The 21,598-nt window shown below is 39.8% G+C and overlaps 1 protein-coding gene and 1 long non-coding RNA gene across 6 annotated transcripts in view; one reads left to right on the forward strand and one right to left on the reverse strand.

Moving 5' to 3' along the window:
- The window catches only part of BICRAL (BICRA like chromatin remodeling complex associated protein), a 44,229-nt gene extending 22,695 nt beyond the window's left edge, over positions 1 to 21,534 (reverse strand). Inside the window, exons 1-2 of one of the 5 annotated variants that reach the window (XM_058835210.1) lie at positions 11,862 to 12,825; positions 4,323 to 4,418 (exon numbers count right to left, since the gene is read on the reverse strand). The gene's annotated coding sequence lies outside the window, so the exon portion shown is untranslated. Of the gene's footprint in view, positions 1 to 4,322; positions 4,419 to 8,643; positions 9,149 to 10,640; positions 12,826 to 21,503 lie in introns of those variants that run through there. The other 4 variants (XM_058835209.1, XM_058835208.1, XM_058835205.1 and 1 more) reach the window with 4 other exon arrangements.
- LOC131577392 (uncharacterized) lies at positions 10,681 to 21,495 on the forward strand. The gene is made up of 3 exons (XR_009277202.1): positions 10,681 to 10,813; positions 14,343 to 16,423; positions 20,835 to 21,495. It is a non-coding gene; the product is annotated as an uncharacterized LOC131577392 (long non-coding RNA).
- Positions 21,535 to 21,598: the final 64 nt, after the last annotated feature.

Below are 21,598 nucleotides of genomic sequence, written 5' to 3' on the forward strand. Positions count from 1 at the left end.
AATACCATAAAATGTCTTTGCTCTACATAACCAAATATTCTCCATGATTTTATGATAGTAAGGGCTCACCATTAGCTGAAGTGACACCACAGAATTTTCTTCAATTAATATTCCTGGAGGTATTAAAACAACTGGCACAAATTAAGAAAAATTTGTTAAGTTCACTGAATTCTTCAAAACTTGCATAGAATGATCAGAGGGAAAATAAAATGCATGAGAATACTGGTGTGAGAAAATCCTAATGGTAATACATAATCTTCAGTATCACATCCATTACTGAACATACAGCTGGCTTTACTAGCTAAATGTGATACAAGAAAAATCTACCCAACATATGGTAAATGCCTACAAGTTTACCACAGATAATGAAGTTTTATTGTTCCACATGATGCCATATGGTATGGGACATCCCTTTGGTCAGTTTGGGTTTGACCTGCTGGCTGCTTCCCCTCCCAGCTTCTTTCACACCTCCAGCCTCCTCACCAGTGGTGCTCCGAGAAGCTGAGAAGTCCTTGACTTGGTGCAAACACTGCTCAGCAACAACTAAAACATCAGCATGTTAACATTATTCTCATTCTAAATCCAAAACACAGCTACTAGAAAGAAAATTAACTCTACCCAAGTCAAAACTTGGACAATATCCACCCTTTAGTCTATACCAACCTCATAATGCCCAGGTCCCACGCTTTCCAATGCATCCCACATAATCACAACCATCTTTCCTGTCTTTTGACATGTATGCAGACATAAAGGCCCATAATCTACAGACCATCCCTCTAAGATGTCCACTGAGTCCTACTTCTAAAACATCAGTGTTTTGAGTTGTAGGAGTTAACTCTCATCCTACTACCAAAACACAGCACTGCTCCAGCGACTAGGAAGAAAATCAACTCTATCCCAGCCAAAATCAGGACACTGCAGGTTTAAATCTTTTTAACTAATGCCTATTTTCAACAAGGATTACCAAACCATTAGTGCCCTGTTAATTTCAGGAGAGCAACAGAGGCAGCAGCAAACAATCAGAGTACTTGCACACCCAAAAGCAAATTGACCCAAAAGCAGTCAGTCTACTTTGGAAAGAGGAATTTGAGCAACATGTGACCTTGACACAGATGATCATTTTAAAGTGTGTTAACAAAAGCAAGCCTGTCCTGAGGAATTTTCCTAAAGCCTTTTCTACAGCAGAAATGATAGAAGAGTTTGTCACTTTTCTTGCCAACTATCTTCTCTAGTTTTCTGTCCTCACTGTTTTCTAACATACAGTGGGTCAAAGCAATGAGTGATAAATGAAATGGCTATAAACCATATTAAGCCATGAGAGTTTGAAAATAAAACCTGCCACAATGAGTGGACTTAAAGAGTTATGAAGCCAAGACCAGTGGCCTTCAAAACAGGGCGTGTGTAAGAAAATCTAGTGGGGTGTGCAAGAAGAAAGTATTAAAACTTCACTTGTATATGAAATTTTAGTATACACGTATATTTTTGTGTCTGCAAATTAATATACATATATTGGGGGTGCACACTCAAAAATCTTACCAATAGGGGTGTGCAATCAAAAATATTTGGAGACCATTGGCCAAGACCTTTAAACATTGACTCACTTCTATATTTTGGATCAGTCTTTGGAGACTTCAGTCAGCGGAGGCTCTAAGTGAGGCTTGGCTGGGCCATTGGGACCGATCAATGCATTCATTGATGCCAAGAGCCCACACTAGAGACAGCTGGGGAAAATACACTTTGGGAAGAGTCACATAACCTGTTGGAGTACTATTACAATATAACCTAGCAAATATCTAATTATCAATACTAGTCTACAGTGTCTTTTAAAAAAAAAAAAAAAGCTACAAAAAATCTGTTTGTAAGTAGGCCAAATTCAGCCCAAATGCATCCAAATAATTTACAAAGGGCAATCCTCACTAATTAGTCACAACCCAGCACAGATATTCCCTGTACTTTATTAGCAAAGCCCCTACCATTCTGTTTCATATCTCTGCTACCACACTGGTAAATACAGCACATACTTCAACTTGTATCACATGTACTTATGCAAGAAGCCCTGCCTATCCCTTCTGGGAAATAACCAGAGTGCCCTTTATCACATGCTCCCAAACAGAATATAAGAGAAGTTGAAAGTAATAAAACTGACAAGGAAATCCCAGCCATGCAAGCCAATCCTCTGGGAGACTCTTATTACTTGGCTTTAAAGCCTCTGCCTTCATTTCAACACTCTGACCTACTACAGAGCAAAGAGCAATAGAAGATGAATAGAGCAGCCCTGCCCTCCTCTTGTCCACTTTCTCCACGTCAGCTCAAGGCTTTGAAGAGTCATCTGGAATAAAAAACTTATCTGATAAAACACATTGATCTGTTTCAGCTTAGGATGAGCTTCTTCATTGGCTCTGGTATGCCAAAGGGCCACAGCAGTGCTAGAGCTGGCACAAGAGAGGGAATAAGGTAGATGGGTAGCCAAACACAGGGGATGGCAGTAGTGCTTCAGTCAGCTTAAACCACATGTGGGGCTGCAGCACACATGTGAACACAACCACCACCCTCACATTAGCACAGTGCAGACAGCAGTCCCATGGAGTGATTATTCCCTTTCTATCAGCACTCGTGAGCTCCCAGCTGAAATCTGTTTGGCTTTTACACATAGACACAGCTCTTAAAAGAAACATGAAAGAACATGAAGGAGTCCAACAGAGTACAAGTAAAATCCTGTGGTCACATGAAGGAGCTGCCTTTCTTCAGCCTGGGCAACAGAAAGCAAACCCAGGTGCTATCTGCAGCCTGCTAGAATAGTACTAAAATGAGCCAGGCAGGTCTCTTCTCATCAGCATACAGCAAGACACAAAGCAAGAGCCAAAACATGTAACACGTATAATCCTCAGCTGGATGCAAGGAAAAAAAATCACAAATAAGAATGCTCAAGCAAGAAGGTAGAATCATCCACTTTGGAAATTTTCAGAACTCAAAGGGCCCTGACCAACCTGTTCTAACTGTGAAGCTTGTTCTGCTTACAGCAGGGAGCCAGGCCAGGTAACCCAGTGGTCCTTACCAGCCTAAATTTTTAACCAACATGCCACACAATCCACAGTATCATGCAACATGTGTAAGGCCTATAACCTGTAGTGCCATTAAAACCAGATTTGCCCAGAAGCAATCCAACTATTCACACATGCTTCATATACTATCCATATTCTAAAAAACGTAAACACTGGGTTTTAAATTTACTCAAGTTACATTCAAAAGAATATAGCAAAAGAATTATTTTCCTTTCTCAAAGTCACTTACCATTTCATACAGCTTTAATAGACAGTTTCAGATACAAAGCAATAAAACACTATTTTCACTTTCTCTAAAAAGCACAAGCTAATGGATACCTTAGAAAAGCAGCATTTAGAACAATGATTTCCAAAGAGTGTGATATAATCAACATCAAAACTTGGTAAGTCACACATAAATAAATTTATCTGCAAAACTGTTGGAAAAATCTAGACTTAAAAGTTTTGTGCAAATACATGGGATCAATCCCTGACTGGCAGAATGACTCCTGAGAGTGAACACTGACCTTTGGAAATCAATGCTTTAAAGCAAGGTAATGACTGCTGTAGCTTAACCTTTATAATGGGAGATAATCAAACTTGCACACAGTAACATACACAGCACCTGAAGCAACTACTGTTGGAGTTATGACATACACCCACCAATTCTCACTTCAGTACAACTTTGTACACATCCTGTCAGCAGGAATTCTGACAAGATCTCTCTCATGCTTTATAATGAACCTGTCCTATCAAATCTTCTAAATTGTTCTGTTGCTCTATCATTCTCCATTCAGAATTTTAATCTATGATCCCAACGGTAAGAGTAACTTCACTATGGAATATCTGAAGAAACGCATTGCCACTGGAACAACAATCACTACAACAATAAAACCCGAATGAATCAGTTACTGTAACAGTCACTGCAAAGAATGGTAGTTCTGTGAAGTGAGTTTGCTACACCAAATTGGTGGCATTTTCATCTCTCACAACCTTTCTGAGCACAAATGTAAGATAATTCTATTAACCCAATCCATCCCTTGCTAAATTACATAAAAGGATTGCAGCTGCATTAAGTGACTCCATAGTGACTGCAGAGGTCAAATGCCCAGAACTGAAGCCCTTCCCTCACACAGATTTGCACGAATTTCTCTCAATTTCCACAGAACTAATATTTTGCTCAGTGTGCTTCTGAGCTAGGGGGAAGAAAGCCAAGCTGTTTCATCATCCATTGGGTAACGTATAATCTCAGCAGTGTGCACTTCAGGTTGCCTGCCTTACCCTGTCAGCTCTCTCTCAGGTTCCTATCCAACAGGCAGCCTTGGATTCAGTGAAGGAAACTCCTACACAGGAACAACCAGACCTCACTTGCATTCTCTGCAACACAGAATTGTAAGAAAGGAGTATAAACTCAAATACTATACAGTTTATTCTTAAATTACAAGTCAATACTACTTTTGAGCAATCTAGTGCCTTGCAAAGTGAATTTCAGATTCTTGTAAGTAACCAAGACTGTATCTTATAACTAACTTAAGAGCTGCTCACCATGTCAAGCCCCCTGTTTTCAATAAATTAATTTTTACATGGATGGAATACAAAAACTGATATTATGAGGTATTTCTATTTCCCCCTCTCATTACTGAAAAAAAATGATATGCTGCAGAATAATGGACAGTACACATGGGAAAAGAGGTAAATATTGAAAAATTCATTGCAAACTAAAGCCTCACTGCAAAGTCACAATTATCCAAAAATTGTCATTCCAGGACAACCGAGTACGGAAACAAAATTAATTTTAAAATGCACTTTGTAAAACACAAGGACTTAAGTACTCACTTATAAACTAACTATGTTATACTTGTAGTCTACAATATGAAATTATTTCTTATGAATATTTTCTTTTCCAGAGTAATAAAAAAAGCAACTACTACGCTGTTGTGAAATCTACCAGGAGCTGTGCTCTAAAACAGAGTTAAAGTAAGAATTCTGAGATTCTAATCTTGTAATGCAGTACATTATACAAGCATTAACTTTCTAAACGTACAAAAATAAGCTTTCATTCCAAGAATCTAAATCTGTAGAACTGAATTTAATCAATATTTCAAAGACATCTGTATGCAACAGAGAATGAGAAAAAAATGGTTATTTTCAAAAGAATGATAAAAAACCTTTCTAGGAAAAACTACTCTAAAAAATAGGAACTATTCAGGAATCAAAAAACCAGCAACAAGAAAAAAGTGCATCCTCTCAGGAATTGCTAGGCACAACATTATGCCTCTTCATAGTTTTTAAGATCTGACAGATGAACACCAACAAGGACAGACAGGATCCTTACACAATTTTGAAATACCAGCTCCACACACAGAAGAGCAAATAAAAACCACACACTAAAACAGACAGCCTACAATAGGCTGTTTATCCAACTCCTGCATTTCCCTTTAATATGCCACTAAAAAAATATCAATTTGAGTTTATCAAATGTGGTAACTTATCAAGTTCCCAAAAACTACAGTGTTTAATATGTTAAGAAAAAAAAGGGAAATGTGCAGTTCAACTAGCAGTACGTATGGTAGTGAAGGATAATCCAGCTACAGTCAAGTACATGTGTGAACCCCCAGTGAGGCTTTCTACAATCTGATTTCCCTCAAACACACACATTCAGCACAGAATTTCTAATTTATTCAGTACAATCTTTTTCCTACTGCATCCAGAGCTGCTCTTGGCAATCTTGGCAAACCAAAATCTTGACAAAATTTTTATTGGGAAACAGACTTTTATACCACACAAAGAAAACCCAGAGTAACCTCAGCCTGAAGGTTGGGATGCTTCCCTATCTCATGGGATTTCCCAGGCTAAAGGCTGGGCTCAGACCTTTTCCCCCAGCAGTGACTATCCTCATCACTATGCTACAGCCTATTTTGGGTTCTGCCTTCCAAGCTTCTCCACCACATAGAGAATTCCTCAGGAATTTCAATATTCACAGAGCTTCTGAAAGGTCTCATGTTCAGCCCAAGAGAGGCAAAGGAGGCATGATCTCAACAGTTGTGTAGGAAGGAAACATTCACCTGCCCAAAAGATAATAGATGCTGTTAAGCATTTCTACAAACTACTGTATGTTATAGTGCAGACTGTTAGCATGTATTATTTGTGCAAAACAATAATTCAAGGGATGTTGAATCAGTCCCTCAGATGTTTTGACCTCGTTTCTACTCAAGAATACTCAAGTGTCACACTTCTCATTCCATGCATACAGTTTTCAAAGATTCTGAAAAAATATTCTGTGGTCCCCGAACATAACTTCTTTATGAACGGATCATTTCTCAGTTGATTTATAAGCCAATGCCCAATTAATACCAATAAACCAGTGCCCTTTTCATTGTCACTCTAGTCCATACTAGTTAAATACCAAACCTTGCCACAAGCACGATTCATATGAGTTAGCATCTGCTAGCAACAGCCAATAATTAGGTGAACAGCTACTTACACTCCTTTCAGTTATTATGTTTGGGAAAACTACAGAAAATTGAATAGGATGAATTGACAGATGTGTAATTACTTCAGCAGTGCAGTCCATATCAACACCCCAAATCCAAGCTGAAAATCCTCCATGCTGTCCTTCTTGAAGCCAATGCCTTGCTGAATGCCAATGGAGATTCTGCCACTTATTTCAGTGGGGCAAATTTCTGATAATTTCACCTCAATAAATTCAAGCTCCAACACTAGATCTTGAAATTCCATGCTTGGATCAAGTTCACAGTAAAACTACTGCAAATTCCACCTGAGACAAGGTATAAGATCAGACTTTACAAAAATAATTAAACAAGGTCTTACAATGAAGTTAAATCCTTCTCTCCAGACCTTCCCCTCTCTTCACTTCACCACCCATTCTCAATAACTTCAGTGAGAGAAAGGTTGTTAGGGTTGTTTAGGGTGTTATGTTCTTACAGTGATTTTGCCTGCTTTCTATTTCATTTGGTAAGGATTCCCTTAACTCTAGAACATTTTGAAACTAGTGCAAGAAAAGGAATAAAAAATACTTGATAATCTCTCTGTGCTAGTTAATGATGGTAATTTTTATTATTTCTAAAACCTCAACAATTCTCAAATAAAGCAAAAATAATACCAACAGAGTAATTGGGGTTTTCTCCAACAACAAAAGCAGGAACAAATTAACATTTGAAAATAAAGATACACATATTCATTTAAGTATGTGATGACCTGGAAAAAAAAAACTCAGTTCAGGTTGGTTCTTATGCGTTTATGTTGGTGTAACAAAGGCCTTCCCAAAACTGCTCACTCTGACTTTCAAACTGAAACAGTGGCAGGTCACAATGAATGTTAGAACAGTTTATTATTGTCACTGCTTTTCCTCTGCCATAAAAAAGAAAAACACACCCATTTTTGTAGATAATCCCCATGTCTATGCTGGACTGGGTATATGACAATAAAAAACCTTTCAAGTACAGATGCAGCTTATTCTAGCAGAACCACTGTAAGGAATTCTGCCAGCTCTCTGAACAGTGACTACATTATCAAAGAGGCTCTTATGACTGCTCTGTAGCTAGTACTTAGACAGGAATGACACACTTTCACGCTCACTGCTACATCCTACCCTAAAAAGCACCAGTCATTAGATTTACCACAAGCCTAATGCAGCATGAAGAGGCACGATCATTGACCATTAGAGCCTCACTGTAAAACCAACTGCAGTTACGCAGATACAACTTCTCTGGAAACCATGTGCAAATACTCCAGCGAAACTGGAAAGACAGCAGGCAGCACACCCAGGCATAATACATGACTGCAAAGCTCTTGAGCTCTAGACTATGGGCTCACCTCCGCTGGAAAACTTCACGGGTACTGAAAGGGACCTTGGAGAAAATTGGAAATGCATCTTATAGTAGCACAACTTTGGGGGTTTCCTCTCAGTATAATTAAACTGTACTGAAAAAAGACATGTGAAGGAGCTGGGGCAGGATGTAAAAGTGATGTAAATACCTAGCTACAGAACAACCATCTCTGTAGCACTGACCTCAACTGAGTACACACATTTAACTAGAGCATTTCATCTCAAGGACACAGGTATCACATACAAAGCAAGCCCTCAAAATATGAACAAAACAAACACACACCTACACATCCCAGTATCACACCAGTGAGTAAGCCAAGGTGGAAGCACAACCAAGCTACTGTATCAACATGGTGAGCTTTGCATTCCTCCAGCAATGTAAACAAGCAATACCCAATGCAAAGCGCTACTCACAACAACAGCGACAAACTTTCGAGCTCAGACAGACAACAGCACATTTAAAAATAACAGGTCTGGAATATTTAAGTAGTAGCCAACAAAGATCTCAACCCAAGAGGATAATATATTGTGCTTTAATGCAAGGAGGCCGGTAGCATTAAAGGTGCAGATTATATGTAGTCATTTGGCAAGTACTAGGCCCTGAGAGAACATAAAGTGGTCATTTTTATCCCATTTCTTCATTATTTTCACAAATTAATGAAAAAAAACCACACAATCTTCCAGACATTAGAGCATAATAGAGAAATTTTATTATATTAAAATACACTACTATTAAAAAAAAGAATTCATTACCTTGATCCCAAGATTCCTGTCACAAAAATAATCACTTCAAGAAGCAGTGGCTTTAATAAAGTAAGATTTCTGAAATATGTGAACAAATACTATATTCCACATTCACAATATTTGTAAACAATTAAAGTTTAGTAAGTGGTGTTTTCTTCAAAGCTAAAATGTTAACAAGTCTCCAGGAAAGTCTTAAAAAAGACAGCATATATTGACAACTTTTTGTATATTCTAAGCAATTAGCATATTTCACAGAAATGTTGTTTAAAACCCTTCAATAGGCAAAAAATTTAAACAGCCTTAAGATTATTTCTGAATCTTAAAAAAATCTCCCACTTCCATCAGGAGTGAGCAATGGGAATAGGGAAGCCCTCCTCTGATGTGTCAAAAAACAAATCCAAGCACTACACAAGCATTCCACACTCTTTAGCAGGCACAGCACAAGTTGGACTGGCAGCACACTTTGCTCTTCCCAGGTACAGGTGATGTTGGTATTAAAATCAAGCCTCATGAGCTTCAACCAGATCATATGGAAATGTAAAAAAAAAAAATGAAATAAAATTTGCAGTGCTCGTCCTAAAAACAGCACCAAAATAAAACTTTAAAAATATATTAAGGTGGAGCTGCCAAATTAAGTAATTTGGAAAAGACAGCTTGCTCTAAGACATAAGGGAGCAATAAAAACTTGAAAATATGCTAGTCCCTCCCCCCACCAAAAAATTATGAAGACAGGAACAGAAACAAAATGAGCAATCTACCCACGGAAAATTACCTATGCTTTTATTTTGGCAAGCACTTTTAAAGGTACTGAAGCTTGTTCAATGAAAGATACTTTGCCCTATGCACTACGCCGGATCATTTTTTAAAGGCGTATTTCTTTTTTAATGTCATGCTTTATTTTTTGGTCATCGTTCAGACGTTCTTTCAAATCCTTTTTAATTCCTATACTCTGAGTGACAAGAAACACGTATTTCAGAGGTAACAAAACAAGGCTATAAAGGACGTTGACGGAATTGAAGCTGCGAGCACGGGCCCGTGTTAGCCAAGCCTGTTTAACCGCTCCTCAAGACGGTGACCAAGGACTAGGAAAGAAGTGTGGGGCACGGGAGGGAAGCAAGGCTTTTAGAATTTCGGGGAGAGGCTCCCAAAGCCCAAGGCAGGAACACTTCCCAGACAAGACATGGAAATAAGGCCCGGGCTGGGCGCGACGGCACCGCCCCACACGGCGCGGCGACAGCAGAAAGGACCTTAAAATGGCGCCCGTGGGGGAGGAGAGCGGGTGAAACTGCGCAACAAACGCTGGCAGGGAGCCAGGCAGCGCCATCTTCCCGCTCCCCCGCGCAGCCGGGACTGCCTGCCCGCCGAGCCCGGGCACGGCTGGGGCCGCCACCGGAGCTGCTCTCCTCTCTCCCCTCCAGTCATTCGGCCACCCCGCGCTGCCGAGCCCGGGCAGGGAGAGGAGCGGCGAGCAGGGAATGGCGAAAGGCACAGGCCTCCACATCTCATTCCTCCCCACAGTGATTAGGAACAGCTCTAAGTAAATATAAACGTGCCTTCTATACGTCGTTCGATTTTGCCCAGCTTTTAACATCTCTATACCTGTTTTCCGCCATCATCTGTAACTGAATTTTGCAATTAATACCAAAAAGCAAAATATAATTTACATACTGAATACTGCCCATACCTCAGTAAATGTGACCACTTCAAAAAACCCCCTTCACAACCGACTAGTGTTTTAAGCCGCAAGTAAAAAATCTATTTACAAAATACTGCTTCTTTTACGCAAAATAATCCCATCAGCACAAAGGATCGGATTCACATCCACTCTACAGCGAAGCCAAAGGGGTCACTCCAGAAAGAGACGCTTTATTGTGTTTTAAAAGCCGTTACAATTAAATATTTTCTCTCTCCAAATGAAAAAGAAAAAATTAAATAAATAAACTAGAAGGCACATCGAAAAACTTGATCCCGAAAAAGCGAAAAAAAGCGCATTAGCCCAAACCTACCGCCCGAGCACTTCGCGCGCCCACAAAAAGCGGCACCGTTTCCATTCCTCGGTTAAAAGCAGGAGGCACGGAGCGATTCGGAGGAAATTGCAAATAAAAAACCAAACAAATCAAATCAAATCTAGTGGCGACACCAAAAACGAGGAAATGAGTGAAAAATAAATCCCCAGAAGGTACAAATCTGAGATACAAGCTCAAAGAAAAGACAAGATTAGGGTGGTGGCGAGTGGACTGGGGAAAGGAAAAAATCAAGCCATGAGCGAAAAAGGAAAAAAGAAAAGAAAAATCCTTCCCAGCTGCACAGCCAGGAGAGAGACGAAGTGTCTCCATTTTCCCGACGAGGAGAAAGAAAAGACTGTTTCACAGACCACAGAGCTTTAGAGAAAAGCAAAGAAACGAGGGGGGAAAAAAAAGAGGGAGGAGATTTGAAAAGATTATTTTTCTTTCTCCCTCACACACTCTCTCTATCCCCCTCTCTCCCTCTCACTCTCTCACACTCACACATACACACACACACACACTCTCTCCCTCCTCTCCTCTTTCCATCCCCTCTCTTGATGGCCATCAAGGGGGCGGAAAATAAAAAAAAAAAAAAAAAAAAAGACAACAACAACAACTAATTTTAAACCGGCTCAATCAATGAGTCATTAAAAGAGATTTTTCTTCCCTCCTCTCCTGAATTTGCATGGCATCAGCAAGAAAAAAAAAAAAAAAAAACCCACCCCAAACCTCTCCCCTCTCTGCAGCTATCAGCCTGGACCTGAAACCTTATCTCTCCCTTCAACCCCCCCCCGCGCCTTTATTTTAAGAAACAACTTTTTTTTTAAGTGCCCTCAGCAGCCACCACCACCACCCTCGCGGAAAAAAAAAATAAATTAATATATATAGTTCATTTCCATGTGAATCCACATCTGCCCAAACAACAGCCACCCACAAAATATCCCTCTTCTTCCTCCTCGTCTCCCCTCTCGCTCGCTCTCTCTCTAGATATATATTTATATACATAGCCCCAGAGCCAATAGCTCTCTGGGCTGAAACCTAATATCCTGGTTTTGGCAACTCCTGGTTGTTAATTTGCTCCTCTTTCTTTTCTGTCTGTCTGGAGATAGATTTCCCCCCTCTCTTTTCCCTCCCCGAAGGAAGGGAGGAAGGAGGTTGTGTGTTTTTTTTTTCCTTGAAATTTTTATCACAAAATTATAATACACTCAAAGGGAAACTCACCGTCATGAAAAAGCAGTGCCTTGTCAACGGGGTTTCTTCGCCATCACATCAGGGGCTGGCAGTGTAGGAGAGAGAGAGGGAGAGCGAGAGAGCGAGGGAGGGAGGGGGGAGAGCGAGCGGGAGAGGCAGCGAGCGAGAGAGGGGGAAAGAGAAAGCGAGCGGGAGGAGAGCGCGGCTCCGCTCGGCTCCGCTCCGCGCCCGCACCGCCACCGGCACCGCACCGCCGGGCCCGGCACGGCGCGGCCGCGCAGCTCCGCCGGGACACAACGCCGCAGACCGGCGCCCGGGCACACGCACCGCCGCCCTGGCATGATGAGTCCTCAACCCCAGCGCGATCCTCGCTCCGCGTTTAAAGCCAGGCCCTTTAAAAACTTTGGGTCCTTTTTTTTCGGGGGGTTGTGTTTTTCAGAGACCCGTAGGTCTGGAGACCTAGACTGAGCTGCTGGCTTTAGGTTAAAAGTTAGGATTTGTTTGGGGTTACAGGAAAGTAAAAAAAGTTTTTGTCCTATTAAAATTAACGTTATGTCAACAATTTGGTTGATTTCCTTCATATTAAAACTGTAAACCACTATAAGCTTTGTGAGTGGGAGGGGGTCCCCAGAAAAATAAATGCAAGGGCGGGGGGCTCTCCAGAAAAATAAATGCAAGGTCACCTTGAAAAATAAAAGATTTGATCCCCTGACAAGCTACAATATTTTAAGTATTTTTAGCTATGTTCTTATCAGCCTTGCTGGAAACAAATTACATTAATTTAAACTACTTTAAAAACTTTTGGGTAACCTAAAAATGTTATTTTGAAGTCAAAGGTTATAGCACTAAGAGTTCAATGATGCTATTCTACAATTTACTTCAGCTAAAAGCACTAATAACTTTATTCAAAGCTTTTTTGTTATAGAAAACTAATCCAACTTACTCCATTCACTTCATTCATTGAAAACAATTTAATCTAAAAAATTAATTCTTTTTGCAGATAATTCAGAGAAGCCTGGTTTATAAAAAAAAAACACGTTTTGATTGAAAACAGATTTTTCTGTTACATGCATGCAGAGATGTGTATGGTAATGCTTTTAAAGCAAAAAAAAAACCTCTTTAACACCCTTTTTCTGCTAGTAATGGTAATTCCCAAGGACTTTACTATTTTATTCCTAAGTAACTTTGTTAAAACTCCTTAGAGACAAGGATTTGAAGACATTATTTAGTAGCATATCCTTCTTTATTCGCTTCACACAGCTTAATAAAACTCTTAAAATGTTATAGGTTTTTTGAGCAATTATATCAAAATTATTATGGGCAGTGTACTAAGTGGACTTCTCAAAGAAGTTGGCCAGACTGCTAATCTTAAAAAAGTCTCAGCATACCAGTATTGTTTTTCAGTTAGAATCTGGTTATATATATATATATATATATATATATTAAGTCATCAACAAATTCCAAACTTTTGCCAAAGCCAAGACTCAGCTACAAACCTTGTTTACATGCATACCGACAGTAGAAAACTGAGCTGAAGTTTCAAATCACACCCTAAGTGGAAAGGTTAGGTCCAAACAAACAAACCTTAGCCCAGGTCCAACAGATCCTTTGTGCAGCCCAGACTGAACATGCACTTGGCCATACCTTGGCCATCAGCCAGAATATTAACTGCAGTTTTCCTGAATACAGCAAGGACCCCAAGAGCCACAGTATGGATGGAAACACCACATGCCAAAGAGCTCTGGAAGAGCTGTAAGCCCAATATTCCTGACACCTGCATTAGAAAAGCTGAAAGGCCACAACTTCAAGGTTTCTAACTTCAGTAAATGCTTCAAGGCCAAACTCTGCCCTGAATTCAAACCTATTCAGCTTCACTGGCTTTAGAGAATATTGCCCAAGTGAGAATTTGTATGGAGGAACATCACCAGCATTCTGATTTTGTTAACAGGAAGGAACTTTGCTTCAGAGGTTACAAGGCCAAACATCTCATCAGTATGTTATTATTACTCTCCCAGTCCTACAAAAAGCACAAATAGGAAGTAGGCAATATGATACAGAGAAGGAACTGGAGAAAGGAAGACAAATTATTTTTTAATGGATTCTGTTATCATAAGAAACACAAGGAATCCTACATAAATTTTCCATGATGGTATCACAGCTTACTTTCCCTGAAGGATGTTTCAAGGCAGCATTGACAATAGCATTACTAAGCAGGTACAGTACAAAAAGAGAAGGAGAGCTAACACTGTCTATACAATGAAGCACCCTGCAGTTACTAGGTTTCTCCACATCTACACACATTTGCTACATTTGTTCACAGGTAGAAAAGGTTACCGAAAAAAAGTTAAGGATTGGATGTAACTTTATAGGTCCTATTGAAGTACGCACTTAATGGTTCCTTCAATACTAAGAGGTCTGAATGCAGTCATCAGCTGTAATGTTATCACTTTCAGGTGTACTACAGAATTTCCCAGACCATGTTTGTAAAGAACTACTGCTTTTTCCTGGCAGGTACTCATGCTGTTTTAAGAGCATCATGTGGTGTTTCAGAACTGGGTGTCACTGCCCCAAGAGGTGGCACCTCTTCTCACTGCCTTGCTGCATTAATACAAAAGACCCTTGTATGTCAGCATTCTTCTACATCAAGGTCACCTGCTCAGAGCTGTCATCTTCAACCAGAGTCCTCTTCTCCAAATCATGTACAACGCACAATCACTTGCAGTCTTTCTTCAGATTTCACAATCACATTAATACGTTTTCCTGTAGTAGCTTTATAAGGCGCAAGAAGAAGTAAGCACAAGAAGGAGGGCAAGACCAAAGGAACAAGAGAAATCTTTAGAAGACAGACGTTGGTGTAAAAACAGCTACTGGGAACGTCATGTGCACCCATCACACAACAAACTACTTGGCTGTATTTTGACACCAGCTGTCAAACTGTGACCAAGCTGTTTAACAAATACCACTCTCATAGGTGTGCAAAGACACCAAGTGACATTTGGAGTGATCTGATACATCACCCTGAAATGACAGACTGTAAAGAACTGAAAACTATGCTTCGATATTGAGAGGGAGAAAATAAGGGGATACAAAACACCCTCATTCATTCCGTCTCCAGGTTTCTCCTACATCAAATCACTTCATTGATATTCAGCCCATTTTTCCAGGTCTGCATCACATATATTCCAATTCTTGTGCAATCATAAATTAGTACCCCAAAAGAAGATAAAGCAGCAGTAGATTTGTAACAAAGAATTTAAGGACTAAGCTAATGCATTAAAGGAATTCCAAGATTTGCATTAAAGCCATCCCAAGATTGTTGCATGAATAGATGGTTTGTAATATCAATTTTCTGCATCCTTTCAAGAGATATATTGGATGGAAAAGAATTCCATTTACTCCACTGCAGCCTTGCTTCCTCAGACTGAATCCATCAGCTCTATTGATGACACTTCTTCCTTCCATGCTGTATTCTCTCTCCATTCATTAATGTATTTATTATGTCAACTCATCGCCAGTCACACATTTTATACATCTACATACTGTTTTATTATTTAAATAAGAGTAAATAACTAAGCTTGAAAGCACAGAAACAAATAGGTCATCATTAAAGGGCACAAGCAATAGAGGTAGAGGTCACTTGAAAAGTAGGGCACCCAAGAACAGTAGCATGAAGGCAGACAAGGACTTTAACTTGGAATATAAATGTAACATACCACATGAAAAATTCAGTTAAATATCCATATTAACCACCAAATCCTGAAGAATTACCACCACTATTTTGATGACTCATCAGTAAAAACTACCTAAGCATTACAATGTTCAGCTTGATAGCATGCCTTCCTTACACAAAACAGTACTTACAAAACCTGGGTCATAATTGCATGATGTAATTTGTAAAGCTGCATGACTCCAGTATCAATCATCATACCAAAGATAGGACTACCTAACCAAAGGTATCTTAAGGGGTGACTGGTAAGGATGTAGGTAGTAAGGGGAGGAAATGAAGAGTGAACCTCAGAACAAGAGATTTACACCAATACCAGAAGACAGGTTTCTATGACTGGCAATTGTGTGAAGGCCAACAGGGCTAGGCTGTGATGAATCTAAAGAGCAGATTTTAGAGAACTGTGCTTCTCTGAGATGGGGATCTGACATACAGCAGACAATTAAGTAAAGCCAAAGAAAACATGGTGACTGGAGGTCCCATTGAAACAAATGGCAATTCAAAATTACTACTGGAACAGATCAAGAAGAACTATATCATTCTCTAGGTTATTTAAATATATTCTCATATTCTTCAGCTTAGAGTACCTTAAAAAGGAGAATTAAGTTTGGAAGATTAATAGCTCTCACTTCCAAGTTAGAATAACCTTAAGATATTCAGCCACTGAAATGTATCAGAAAAAAAAAGAAAAAACTCACCTCTGGTGACAGAACTTTACTACAGAAGTAAAGGAGAAGTAATCTCGTACATCTAACACTGCAAAAATTTATAGAAGATTTTGGACTAAAAAGGATGGCAGAAATTGGGACAACCTTCTATCATATTCATAGTTAATCTGGCTAGCACAGATGAATGGGAAAACAATCAGGTAAGGATACAGAAATTCAAACAAATATATTAATGAATAAAAGGGTTTGGGTTATTTGGGGTTTTTTTAATGTAGTAATAATTCAACACAGCAGCCAGGCAATGAAACTAACAAAATAGCCATTCCTAATACAACCGAGGTGTTAAAAGGTGAGGATGATGTTAAAATTTAAAAAAAAAAAATAAAATAAAATAAAAATAATAGGAGCAATTTAAGCAAAAAAAGGAGGCCTAAAACATGAAGGTGATAGAAGGATACAGAAACAGTTAAAGAGTAAATTACACCAAAAACATTTCTGTTCTTGAAAGAAACACAGACATGCTAAGCTATATTTGTATAAGGACAAGACAAAATGGTGGAAGAGAAGGGACATTATGAATGAAGCACCACCTAAGTCAGAACTTTTGAGACAGAACAGTTTTACTTGGACATTTCTGAGTCCCTATTACGAAAGCAACTGGGTAAGACTTGGATATGAATGAAGATTGCTGTAAAAGAAGTCTTCATAGTATCACTAGAAAGTGTAACAATATGAATAGAATTTATTCTCAGATTTAGACTGAAGAACAAATGCTAATAATAGGATGAGGAAACACTCATTCAAAGTGATAGATGACAGATTTTTTCATAAGATGAATAAATGGTAAAAAGACTACAAGTATAGTTTTATCCACTAGGGAATATACTACAGCAGAGCTAATAGGAAAACTTGGATATGACTTGGAGTTAATTCTATTTAAATAACTCAGAAAGATAAATGGAATATGTTTTCAAGTAAGATTCACAGTTCCAAAATAGAAAATTTTGATACGCTATTGAACCTAGGTGGTCAGTTCATTGAACTGGCTAGTCACAGTTTTCTGAAATGCATTAAAAAATACTTACTAGGTCTTCAGAATTTAACTACAGCCAGTTAGCAAGTTAGGATTCTATACAGCAGTCAGCAGCTAGGCCTGGACCAAACCTAAGTGATTTGCTGCTCTTGAGGTCTTACATTTAGCATATTTGGGCCTTGCTCTGTTAATCTGGAAGTACCTCTTGTCATAAAATGCTATGCTTTGAAGTCTCACCCTGGTTTTGAAGGATAACTAATTTTTGTAGAAATTAATCTGTTTCTCTACCTTTGGCATTGGAAATACCAGGTTCTCAGAAGGGATCAGCTCAGACTAGTTTCAAAACAAGTGCACCTTGACTGGTTAGAAAATAATTAGTATCTTAAGCATTCCCAAGGATTACATTCAAAGCTTTTGCATTACTCACAGCAATTAAGTTACACCAAGTAAGTTTCATAGTTTCAGCTTTGACAGTTTAATTAGTGATTTAAAAACACATGTATTTTACATTGACCTGGCTTTCCATATGGCCAGATATATATAAAGCACAACATTTTAGTGCAAACAAAAGCTTTTCAAAAAAAACCGATCAGAATACCAAACAATGTTCAAAGAACTTCTTTTTTCCAAATGAACCGAGATACAGTAACTCAACATTCACTTTTAATGAAGCTCCATTGCACCGTGAAAAATGTGCAGCCTACAGTATCTTAAATGAATCATAATATGGCTTACATCTTTAATGCCTGATCACAGTGCCAGAGGAGTTCAAAGAGCCCTTACTAAAACCATCAGTAGAATACGCTGGTTGCACAAGCCACTGAAGCACCTACTTTGTAGCCAGAAGTAATTACGTAGCTCTGCTGATCTCTGGTGCAGAAACTCAATCTAGCAGACAGAGATCCCATCTATCAGATAAGAGCTCCATGCAAGACACAGAGGCTGCTGCTTTTCTTGAAAACACACACAGCATTTTGTGTGTGTGACAGTGCAACATACATGCATTATGTCCTTTGGAATAAAAATTGTCAGTGTTGGGAATACATACTGATGATAAGGAATAACTCCACTTCCTTCCTTCCTCTCCTTGAGAGGCTGAGCATCTACATCTTGAGATCATGCCACATCTATGAGGTTCCTGACTTTTACAAGCACAGGAACCTCAGGTGTAAGAATCCATTATTATAAGGCCGAACCTTTGCCTCTGTGGATTCCCCTTTCATTCCCCACTCTTCTTAAAATAATGATGTAACGAGACAGGATCTTGAACCTTCAGCTGAACTATACAATATGTCTCACTTAAAAGCCTATGAGATAATGCTCTTGAGCTATAGCAAATCAGTATGAAATATTTCAGGTAGATAGCATTGATGACTGATAACCACGGGACACAGATTTAAATCTGGAAGCATGCACAAAGCTCATGTTTTGAAGTTTCACAGCACTAGGTCAAAGTAAACAAGTGCAACCTGCAACTTCACATCAAACAAAGGACACTGTACAGTCCAAACAATGGCAGAAGGTCTTACTGAAATTACTGCTATCTACTTTCAAACCAGAGGGGAAGGAAAGAACATCCAAGAGGAAAAAAAAATAGGAAAAAAAATGTAACACGGAGGATTATGTATCTTGGTTTTTTCTCATACCCTCAAACAGCCAACCTACTTGTTACAGCTTAGCCAAATGACTCCAAGCTTGATCTAGAAGGCTTACATTTTATTCAGGTGGTTACTGTTTGGCACATTAAGCGGCCTCAAAACATATAAGTTGCTGCCAGCAAAGTCAGGAAGAAAATTGTCAGTCTTTGTATGACCACAAAAAAAAAGTGCATATGCACATGCCAATATCAATTATACAAAACCCACAAATTGTACGTGTGGAAAGTAATTTTGGAACATCAGGATGAAACAGTTGGAAGAATTTTACAGCTCCCTTTTTAATTTTTCATTATTGTCATACATTTCACCTTCTTGTGTCTGGGTATTTTTTTGCTTTTAACAAAAAAAAAAAAAAAAAAAAAAGTGCACATTAGCGAGGCAAAAAGATTCCAGTCTCTCCTCAAAGCTCCTATTCACAAGGGTATTTGGTCCTCATTAATTTAGACCTTCAATCACATATAGAAAAAGCAACTCCGAATACCTAGCATTCTAAGTGCCGAGATATAATAAGTAGCAATTATACTACAGCATAAAATACTTAACATTTATTCTGTGCTGTACACACTAATGTTTGCTTGCAATCGTTCCACATATGAAGGTCTTTTACCCAGTGCAGTTTATCTACTGGCTCACATCTGTGTAACAATACCAAAACCATACTCCAAGAATATTTGTGCATATGAAAAACAGTAAAAACCTTTTTCTGTTAATATCCTCATGTATGGGACAAGCACTTCCATCACAGTTACCACCTCTATTAGCTAGACTCATGTGAGCATAAGACAAAAAGAGCTTGCTAGCTAAAATGAAACTTCCACATCTTTCAACAACATGGAAATAAGGATTTTTTTTCTTATGAAGAATTAATTGCATCATATTATTGCCTAACAGAACATTGGTGCACTAGCTACAAGAATGGATTTGACTATTTATTAGAAAAAAATACCTAATACTTATTACTAAATGTATCATTTAAACACATTGCTAGGAAAAAATATCAAGTGAGAATATTTCAATATCCTTCCTTTTTCATGACTGAACACACTCTCCTTCTACAGAGGAAGCGGTTTTAATTTTTAAGACTCAATCTAATTCTTCAGAATCAAAATTCTGAACACTGCAGTATTGCAACAGATATAATGCTACATAAAGAGCTGTGATGGATCAAACACTTCACCCATCCCACTGCCCATTCAACCTGCTCCTGCTCCAAAGTACGGTAACAATGCCTTGCAATCTCCTTAGTTTATATGTTAACACTGTTAACGAAAGAATATTCTCTATTTGAGTGCAAGTCCTCTGTACATTGCAAGGATTAAAAGCATTCCACTGCCTTTCCTCTGTCACCTGAACTGGACTGACATTATCTCATATAAGGTTCAAGTAGTCCACACACTCTAACATACATATCTAACATTGTATCATTTCTAACACAGAAATTAAACCACATTTCTCAGGAAACGGAAAATATCAGCTACTTTTAAATGCTAACCTTAAGGGACAGAACAACCTAAACTGCCAAACAGGAACATTACACAAAAAAATTCGTGGTACTACCAAACAGAAGACAGACAAATCAGATTATCTACTTTGGGTTTGCCATCTTTACGTTTCAATGGATAGCTTTAGGTTCTGTGTTGTTACAAGTAACTTCAGAATGACAAGGGAAAGGAGATGGAATCTGTAGAAATGGACAGGAGTTAAATTTGTTTTCATATTTCTAAAAGAGTGCTTAGTGTTAACTTTCTTTGCAGAAATTAAAACACAAATAATAGAACAACAGTTCTTAAGTGAATATAGCAAAACAATAGTCACCTTTTTACTTTGTAGACAGTGTACTTAATTTCTGGTTCCTGCTGCAAATTTACTTAAAACACATCTCCTAATTGTAAGAGCCTTCCTTCCCATGTTTCAATATAGGCCTCTGTGGATTGCTCATACAGTCCTCCCTCTGGGGTACAGTAATGCACTGGCACTGCTCCCACTTTTCCCTCAAGAACCGAACTCTCTTCTGAAACAAAACACTGCAGAAACCAAATAAGCAGCGAGGAAAAAATCGATCCATCTGGCAGCACCTTTGCAGTTACCTGCAAGGCTCAGCAGCCTTTTCCTAAGCCACTTCACTGCGGGAGAGGGAGACAGCAGGGAAGGTTTATTAGAACACGGCGCCTACGGAGCCGCCGGCCGTGCGAGGCTGGCAGGGGACCCCACCCGGGCAGGGGGCCGGGACGGCCCGGCGCCTCCGGAGCACGGGGGCGGTCGGCACGACCCCGAATCAGCTCAGGAGGGCAAGTGGAGCTCCGGGCTGCGGCCCCTCCGCCTCCCGCCCGAACCCCGCACCGAGCCGCCCCTTCCCTCGCCCGCCCGGGCCCCGCCGCCCGCGGAGCCCCCGCGCCCAGGGCCAGCGGCGACGGGCGCGGCCCGAGAGCGGCGTGGGCTGGGGTGTGGGTGCAAGCACAGCAGCAGGAAGAAGCGGACAGCTCCACGCGGACACAGCGGGGGAGCGGGGCGGGGGCTTATTTATATCCCGGGCACTAATTTGGGAAGCGGGATAACCCGCCCCGCACGGCACCTGCCGCCAGCACTCACCCCATCCCGCGGAGAGGCGGCGGCCCCTTTAAGAGCGCGGGAGACCCCTCCCTCCACTCCTCCCGCCCTCCCCCGCCGCGCGCCTCACGGACCGC

The sequence above is a fragment of the Poecile atricapillus genome, chromosome 3, assembly GCF_030490865.1.
Source record: "Poecile atricapillus isolate bPoeAtr1 chromosome 3, bPoeAtr1.hap1, whole genome shotgun sequence".
In the NCBI taxonomy this organism is placed as follows: Eukaryota; Metazoa; Chordata; class Aves; order Passeriformes; family Paridae; genus Poecile; species Poecile atricapillus.